Raw genomic sequence first — 9,895 nt, 5'->3', positions numbered from 1 at the left:
CGCAGCTGCACCAACCGACTCCGGGCCGCTCGGTTCTGCTCGGTGGCACTCGGAGGCATTCGGCCCCGCTCGGCCCCGCTCGGCTCCACTGGGGGCGTGGTCGGGGAGGGTCCCCCGCCCAGGTCGCCTCAGGCGCCGTGGGGCGGGGCTTCCGAGCGGGCGCGAGCCCCCGACGTCGCGGGGAAGCGGACCTTGGCCCGGGCGCATGCGTAGGCTCTTCGCTGCTTGGAGGCGGGAGGAGACGTGGGCCGATTCCGTGGCCTCGGCGGTTCCCGGCTTTTGTACTCTGTATCCTGGTCTTCCTAGCACACCACCTACGGAAGACCACAACAGACTATGCTTTCAAACAGCGATAGATTACGCCGGGACCCTGGACCCCTTGCGTCGCCCGCCGCTCTCCGCACTGGGGATTGATCTTTGTTTTAGACCACCAAGGCTTCACTGCAATTTTTAATACCCTCTCTTGTTTCTTACAAGTAACAATAGCCTGAACAAACTTTCAATCACCACTTCCTTGACATTATTCAGTCTTCCCGCACTTGAGCTTTCAAGCGTCAGCTTCCTTGGCTGCAATAACTTTGTCCTCTCTTCATCCGTACTGTACCCTGCACGCCTGGAATGAGGGTGGGGCCCTTGCTGAATTGTCACTTGTTCCGAACACGCTTTTTGTTGTGGACCCCAAGTTTGCGGCAGATATGATCAGAAAGTGGTCCCCACCTTTAGAATCCTGTAATTAATAACAGAGCTCTGTGGTCCGATACATCTGGATCCAAATCCCAGATATACATTAATCTGGCAGATTAACAATTAGCCGAGTGACTTTGGTTTTATGCCTCATCCATAAAAGGGCAATGGAATATTAGCAACTATGTAATAGGATAAGTGAAAGAATTAAATGACAGCATATATAAAGCTTTCTACACACCGCCTTGGTGTTCAGTAAGTCTAACTTTAACTTGAGAGTGCATTAGGTAACCTTCAGACCCTGAAAACCAGTGAACCTACACAAGTGTGAGCAGTGTGTCCAATTTAACATGTCCAGAGTCCAAACCACCGAACTTCTCTCCTAACTTGCTCCTTCTACAATCTTTCCCCACCGCAGATAATGTCAACTCATTCTAGTAATGGAGACCAAACCACTGTGGTCATCTTTGACTCCTCTCTTACTATCATATCCATTAGCAAAGCTTGTCAGCTCTGCCCTTAGAATTCTTTCTTCTTGTCCGTGAACTATTGCAATAGCCTCCTACCTATGCTTCAGCATTCTACTTGCTCAGCACAGCAGGCAGATGGATCCTGTTAAAATCTAAGTCTCTCTCTTCCTTTAAAACATCCAACAGTTTGCCATTTCAGGGTAAAATAATTCTTTATTCCAGGGCCTTCACCTCCGGTGTGATCTATCCTCTCTCCACTTACCTTTTCCTACCTCTCTACGTCCTCATTCCTCAGCCAGCCACACAAGATTCCTTCCTATTTTGGGAACATGAGCATCACTCCTTCCTCAGGACCTTTGTGCTGGGTGCTTCTTCTCCCAGATGTGAGAAATACACGTGCCCTCACTCCACATTTCTCCTCAAAAGTCACCTTCCCAGAAAGACTTTCTCACACATCTACCAAAGTATCACATCTCACCACTTATCCCTCTGTCCCGCCTTGCTTCTCCTCCTAGCCCTTATGCCCTGTATATCTCTAATGGCCCTGAGGGCAGGAATTTTTTTGCTCGTCTATAACAAGAACATGGACACGTTCAGGAACCTAATATATCTTGTGAATGAATGAGAATATATAGGATATGTTGCTCCAATCTATCTTATTTACTCAGCAAATTTTTCCAAGCACTTATGCTGATCCAGACACCCTGGGACATGCAGAGATAAACAAGGAACTCTCTTAACCCACGGAATTCAGTATTTCAGAGATGGAAATATACTTCTGCTGGAGGTATAGCTCAATGGTAGAGTGCATGCCAGAGGCCCTAGGTTTGATCCCTAGCACCAGGGTGGGCGAAAACTCTCTGGGAGGAAATATGCAACACTAGACGGATATGCCAACTGCTTCCGGGGGACACATGGAGAGTGCACAGGACAGTGTTAGAGGCTTCCCAGACATGACAGTGGGACTGGACATGAGGGATCAATGAGAAAGGGAGTCCGCGGAGAAGCAGCAGCATACATTTAATATCAGACAGAGGTACATCACAAACACTGTCTACCAATGCCAGGCATGGTGGTGCACACCTGTAATCCCAGCACTCTGGAGGCTGAGGCAGGAGGATCGTGTGAGTTCAAGGCCAGCCTGAACTGCATAGTGAGACCCTGTTTCAAAAAGACAACCTCTCCCCCCCTCAAAAAGAAAATACTATCTACCAGAGGAGGCAAGTTGTTCTCTCCTCTAAAAGATTAGGTGAAACAGATTTCAGATGATTCTTATAATGTCACTTACATTTTGAAGAGCTTTCTTAAGTGGAAAGAAACTGCCAGAAGTATAGTTTATGTGATGTAATTACAACCTGACCTGTATTCTATGGAAATGGACAATACCTACAAACTTTTCTGTGTCAGGGTCCAGAGGCAAAGAACACATATCTGTTTGCTAGCTCCAAGTACCAGGAATCCATCTGGCCAGTTTTTTAAAAAGGGAATGTTAGACCTTTGTGAGAGGGGGAGAGTGGTTCTCTTTCTGAGGCCAAAGATAAACAGAGCTTCTGGGTAGGTCAAAACCAGAGCAATGGAATGGAATAGAACTCTTCCTGCAAACCCATTTCCTCTGCTTTCAGAGCCCAGTGGGAAATGTATGTACCAACCACTCCTAAATATAGGCTACATTTCCAACTACATACAGAAAGACTACAACTCCCTAACCATTCCAATTCCAAAGTCCCAAAGAAAAGGCTCTAAACTGACCCAACTTAAATCAGGTTTCTTCCTTCCTAGAACAATTATGACCTCCTTATAGGTCATTAAGTTCCCCTGGAACACATCTCTCTGGATCAAAGGATGGGCAGTCACCAGGAAGGAAAAGGGGGATTGTATGGTTGAGGCGATAGCTTAGTAGAAGTCCCCACGAACCACGGGTTCCATTTGGTGGGAAACTCCCTGGGAGACACTTGAGAGTGACACAGGACATAATTATTCAATTCCTGATTCCTATACAAAAAGAGGCCTATTTGGGTGTAGCAATCAAAACAGGAAATTGTCCTTACTCTAACCTCCTGCCCTCCAAAAAAGACGATTGCCATACGCTCTCTGTAGGCACATGATAGAATCATATTTCCTTATGGCGTAGAAATGGGAGTGGCCATGTGACAGGCTTTGGCCAATACAATGAATGGAAGTACATAACTCCCAGGTCAATGGGAGGATCTTGATGAGACATTGTATACCTGAGTTGTGATCTGACAATATGGTGAATGCTACTAGGGAGTGCCAATCAACAGAATGGCAGGGGTCTTTAATATGAGAAGTGGTGCATCGAACCTTAGTAACAGTGTGTAACAAGATTCAGTGTGGTGCAATCAGTCAGTTGCTAGCTACATCTGAAGAGGATGTGTTTTAAAGTGTGCCAGAAATCATGGATCATGAAACAATGTGTTTTAGTGGAGTTGCAATCAAGCTGCTTCTGTTTCCAGCTTTTTAATGTGTTGCTACCTTTTCAAGAAATGTCATCACGGGAAATGAAAGTTGCATCTACAGTTATGATCCCGAGTCCAAGGTTCAGAGTTCTCAATGGAAATCATTCAGTTTTCCTTGAGCAAAAAAAAAAGAGTATGTCAGCCCTGCTCCAATATCAAGGTGATATTGGTTGCGTTTTTTGATCTTGATGTAATCGTGCAAGTTGCATCTATACACAAGAGCACTGTGGTGAACTCTGAGTGTTATAAGGGCTTATTAGGAAGCCATGTGCATAGGAAATAGCCTGACAGGCTTTATCCTCCATTTTGACAATGCTCTGTGTCACACATCACTTCCGGTATGGCAATTTCTGTCAAATAAAAATATTATAGTATATCCTCATTCATCTTTTTTGTTTTGTTTTGTTTTTGGTTTTGGTTTTGGTTTTTCTCTGGTACCGGGAACCGAACTCACGACCTTGCGCTTGCCAGGCAGGCGTTTTGCCGCTGAGCTAAATCCCCAGCCCCCATCCTCATTCATCTTATTCACTGGCTCTCCCACAGTATGACTGCTGGCTCTTCCTGAAAATCAAAATGACCATGACAGAGAAACATTTTGAATCCATTCAAGATATGGAAGCAGCCACAACAATGCAACTAAAGACACACACAGAGGAAGAATTTCAGAACTGCTTCAGAAAGTGGCAAGAATGATACAGTAAGTGTGATCCAAGGACAGGGAGTATGATGGGGAGCATTGATGGCAACGTGCCTTTTATTATAATAATTCACCAAAGTTTCAAACCATGGTTTTCAATCACATCTCACATGTTCCTAGCATCACTGTTCACAACAGCTCAAAGGAGAAAACAACCTAAGTGTTCCTTGACACAAGAATGGAAAAACAAAATGCAGTATATGGGTATGAGGGAGCATGAGTCAGCCTTAGAAAGGAGTGAAATTCTGATACATGCTGCACCATAGATGAACTTGGAGGAAGTTACGCTGAATTAAATAAACCACTTAGAACAAACAAATACTATATCATGCCATTTAAATAAAATATCTAGGGGCTGGGGATTTAGCTCAGTGGCAAAAGCGCCTGCCTGGCAAGCGCAAGGTCATAAGTTCGGTTCCCGGTACCAGAGAAAAACCAAAAAATAAATAAATAAATAAATAAATAAATAAAATATCTAGAGTTGTCAACTTCATAAAGACAGAAAATAAAGTGGAAGTTTCCAGGGACTGAGGAAGGGGAAAATGGGAAGTTCTGATTTAATGAGTATACAATTTCAGTTTAGTAAGATGAAAAAAGCACAACTTTTTCATTTAGTTGCACAACTACATGAGTGTACTTAACACTAGTAAAGTGGTAAAGTGGTTAGTACAGTAAACATTATGTTGTGCATATTTAACTGAAATATTTTTAAATCCAGTGGAGAAGATAAAATGTAATAATGAAAAATACTTGGCTGATCCAAAAGAAAGAGGAAAAAGAGAACAAGAAAAGAGCAGAACCCAAGTAAAGCAAAGAGAAAACAAGTAGAAAGATTGTGGATATAAATTGTTTTAAATCATATCTGTAATGATATTAAATGTAAATGCATTAAATATTCTAATAAAAAGAAAAAACTGACAGACTGAATTTAAACAAAAAAGACTCAATTATTTGGTGTTTATAAGAGACACTTTAAGGAAACATAAGTTAAAAAGTTAAACTGGAAATAGTCTAGCAAATACTTCAGTAAGAAATAATACCTATCTATACAGAAAATGACAAGAAAAACACCACAGACCAATCTCTCATTGACCACAGATGCAATAAGGCTAAATAAAATGTTAGCAAATCAAATACAGCAATAAAAAGAATAACAAATCCTAACCAAGGGTGCCATATTCTAGAAATACAAATAAGTTTAACATTTAAAAAGCAGAACTACTGAATTTAAAAAAAAACTGATAATAACAAGTGTTGGCAAGTTTGTAAAGCAGCTGACAAAGATAGCATGAAGTGGAAAAATTAGGGACCTGTGTCATTCCTGAATTATATGTAAATACTGAAAATAAGCTTCAACTCCAGCAATGGCATTTATTCCAGGAAAGTAAATATTAAGATTACTCAAAAAGTAATTCACCACATTAATAAATTAAACAGAAAAAAACATAAAATTATCTTAGAAAAATAAGGCATTTGAATAAATTTCATATCCATTCATTCATGAAAAAGGAATTTCTTGGATTAAAAAGCACTACATATCCCAAAATAATAGTAAATACATACTCAATAGTGAAATACTAAACATTACCCCCTCGAAATTGAGAATGAGACATAGATACCTACCAGCACTGCTTTCTATTTCACTGTACTGGAGATCTGAACTGTATAGTAAGATAAGAAAAATAAAGCTGCATAAAGAAATTGAAAGTTAGAAAACTGTCACCTGTAGATATTATTGTACAGGTAAGGGGAAAAGTAAAGAACATAGATTAAAAGTAATATTATTTTAGCAAAACTATCTGATACAAAATAAATATACCCAAATCAACCTTATGTCTATAACTCAGAAAACTGTTTTTAAAAGATGTTTTCTTTAAATTAGGTGAGCTAACTTATTCAAAGTCACTTGACTAGCAAAGGCAGTAGGTGGGATTTGAACTCAGCTGTTTGGTTCCAAAGCCCATCCTCTTGTTGTTATACTATACTGTCTTCTAATGGCTTAACCTTTTTCTTTTTTAATTTTCAAAATTAGTATATTATCACTATACAGAGTAAATGCATTCATCATGGGGAAATTGGTACATATACATATCACATCCAACCCACCCAGAAGCCCAGCAGGGTTCTTATCCTTGGTATCTTTTTTTTTAGGAGGGGGTTGCTGGGAATAGAACTCAGGACCTTGCGTTTGCCAGGCAGGTGCTGTATCACTGAGCTATACCCCCAGCCCCTTGATATTTTTTATTTTCCTTTCACTTTCTTCCATCCCTCATCCCCAGATCCCTTCCATCCTTTCAAGAATCACCTCTTTAATTCATTGATCCTTTGCATTATTTTTTAATCTCCATTTCATTAACTTATGCTCCAGTCTTTTTACTTTCTTTCTTTCTGTTAGTTTCAGATTTGAATTGTTTTTGTCCTTCTAGGTTCTTGAGATGTATTATCAGGTGATTTACTTAGTAGCGTTCTATTTATGTACATAATCTTTCCTCTTAGACTGTTTTCATCGTGTGTCATAGGTTTTGGTATGTTGTGCTTCCAGTGTCATTTGATTCTAGGAAGTTTTTCATTTTTTTCCCAGATTTCTTCTGTGACCCATTGATTATTTAATAATATATTATTTACTACTTCATGCCTCCTGCATAGTTTCTGTGGCTTCTTTTGATGTGCAGTTCCAGCATCACTCTGCTATGATTTGGAATACACCATTGATTGTTTGAATTCTTCATACCTCATGGCCTACAACATGGTCTGTTTCAGAAAAAGTTCTGTGTACTGTTGAGAAAAATGTGTATTCTACTGTTGGATGAGACACTGTGTAGATACCTGCTAAGTCCATTTATTCAAGGATATAGCCTAACTCTAATGTTTCTTTGTTGCTTCTTGGTCTGGTTGACCTAACTGTGACAGAAGAGTGTTGAAGCCCTTCACTATGCCTGTATTGGTATCCATCTGCTCTTTTAAGTCCAGCAGTTTTTGCTTTATGAAATTGGCGGTGCCAACATTTGGTGCATAGATATTGACAATTGTTCTATCTCCTGTTTAAATTGTTCCCTGTACCAGTGTGGGGGGGCCCTCGTTCTCTTCTGACCAGTTTTAGCTTGAACTCTGCTGAATCTGCAAATAAGACAGCTACTCCCGCTTGTTTTCAGGCTTCAGGCTTTCACTTCCAGCCTGGGTACTTCCTTTTGGGTAAGGTGTGTCTCTTGTAGCTAAGTTTTGGTTGCGTTTTGTTTTTTAATTCAATCCGTCCACCCGTGTCTTTTCACTGGGGAGTTGAGACCATGAACACTGAGCATTATTACTGTAAGGCGTTTCTTGAATCCTGTCATTTCCTTATTGTTCCAGCGTTGAGTCCTTTGGCTTCTCCTTTTGCTTTACTCTCCGGGGTACGTGTACACTTTCCTTAGGGCTCTTTGATACTGATGGCCTCTTCGTCTCTATCTAGGATCCCACAAGAACTTTCTGCAGTGCTGATTCATTGGTCACCTAGTTCTTTAGGATTTCTTTGTCATGAAAAGTCTTTACTTCTCTGTCAGTTTTGAAGGCTCATTTTGCAGGACATAAAAGTCGAGGTTGACAGACAATTTCAAAGAAAATCATTTCTTTTGGGGCTTGAAAAACTTCACTCCAGGCTCTCCAGGCCTTTAAGGTTTGTGCTGAGAAATCTGATGCTATTCTGATGGGCTTGCCTTGCTAGGTTACTCACTATTTCTCTCTTACAGCTTTATTATTCTCTCCTTTTGTTGAATTTCTGGAATTTTGATTATGGTGTGGTGCAGAGAGGTTCTCTTCTAGCTGTGGTTATTTGGGGTTCTATATGCATCTGGTACTTGAATTTTGTTTGTTTTTTCTCTCTCAATTTGGAATCTTTCCTGCTATCATTTCAGTGAGTAAATTTTTTACACCTTTTGAATCATTTTCTAATTTTCCCCTTATTTCTATAATTCTGAGGGTGGTTTTTTCTTTTGACTCATCTAGCAGATATATCTTTAAATTCAACTGTAGGTATTAAACATCTATTTACCCAGGTGGCACACCCCTGTAATCTCAGCACTCAGGAGGCTGAGGCAGGAGGATCACTGCAAATTCAAGCCCAGCCTGGGTTACAAAGTGAGTTCAAGGCAAGCCTGAACTGCATAGCAAAACCCTATCTCAAAAAGACAAAAGAAAAACTGTATCCATTTTAATATATATAGTTGTACTTTACACTTTGGAGTGACAGGCATATTCATTATATTTTATTTTTTCTTGTGGGAGTGGTTTCATAAGTACATAGACATATCAGAACTCACTTACTATGCATATTAAATATGTGTGATATATTCCATGTCAACTATACCTCAATAAAACTGGAAAAAATTGTTTTAAAGCTCTTTTACTGTTTTCCCTACTTAACACTCTAAGTTCCATCCATGCTGTTGCAGGTATATCTAATTTATGACTTTTCACTAGGAATTCTAAGGTATGAAACCAGAAAGTTTTCTAACTCGGCTCTCAGGGCTTCCTTTGCCTCCACTTCTGTCCTAACCATGAATATCACTATAGCAAATAACCTCCTCTTGTCTTCTTATGGATCTGAGCTGTCTCAGCTTTATTCCTAGGAGTGAGAGCTGCACGTATAAGCCCTACACACACTTAATTTTACTAATGCGAACTACCACCTCATTGTATACAGAGACTAAGCAAGTTGATATTCCTTCCAGCTGAGCCTGCGAGTTCCTCTCTTCATTTGTGTTTCTGAGCCTGTGCACTGCAAGAAGGCAGGTGATGAGCCTCTATTCCTGGGGTTCCCCTACTTTTAGTACTGATGTAGCAGTTGTTGACAAATAATTCTTCAGGCTGTGGCACAAGGCTTGGTCATTTCCTAGCAACTTAACACATGGAGATGCTTGTCTATTTTTACTTGAGCTTTTTTGACATCATGTGTTGGGGGGCAGGGTTCAGGTTAATGACAGGGGTCTTCCCTGGACACTGTTTGGTAGCTTTCTAAGATTCTACCTATGGGAAGGGACCGGTCCTTGGTGCTTGGGCCGGCGTCTAAAGCAGCAAGGAATCCAATGACTCAGCTAGTCACTCAGGGACACTTCGCTGCACAAGGCCACGGGAAGGAAGTCATTACACAGACAGCTGGACTGTAAAAAACAAAAATATTCTACACACCAAACTCTACAAAGCCGTGTGGCTGAGCAACCCATAACTCAACAGGCCCGCTTCTGCTACGTGGCTCCCAGCGCAGCAGACGTGGCACGCAGCCCTGGCTCACTGCTGGCTGTTGCTCTGAGCCTCTTAAGAAGCTGACAGGGTGGGGGCCCCAGGAAAATCTGTGACTGTATTTTTTTCCCCATCTCTGTTGTTTTTCTCATTGTCTCCCTTCTCCTGGCTCTTTTAACCTTCTTGCCTTAAACTGAAAAAGTAAAAAAAGCTGGAATTGAGAATGTCACGCATTCTAGTGCCTTGGCAAGGGCACAGAAAGGTCAAAACACTGGCACACTAGGTAGGCCTTCCTGAGTCAGGCGGCCACGGAGCAACACGTCTTATTCCCTGAGGCAGGGTCTACAATGTGG

Source organism: Chinchilla lanigera, unplaced genomic scaffold (genome assembly GCF_000276665.1).
Source record: "Chinchilla lanigera isolate Chin_1 unplaced genomic scaffold, ChiLan1.0 scaffold00044, whole genome shotgun sequence".
In the NCBI taxonomy this organism is placed as follows: Eukaryota; Metazoa; Chordata; class Mammalia; order Rodentia; family Chinchillidae; genus Chinchilla; species Chinchilla lanigera.
The sequence above is the reverse complement of the archived record's forward strand: the minus strand, read 5'-3'. Positions refer to the sequence as shown.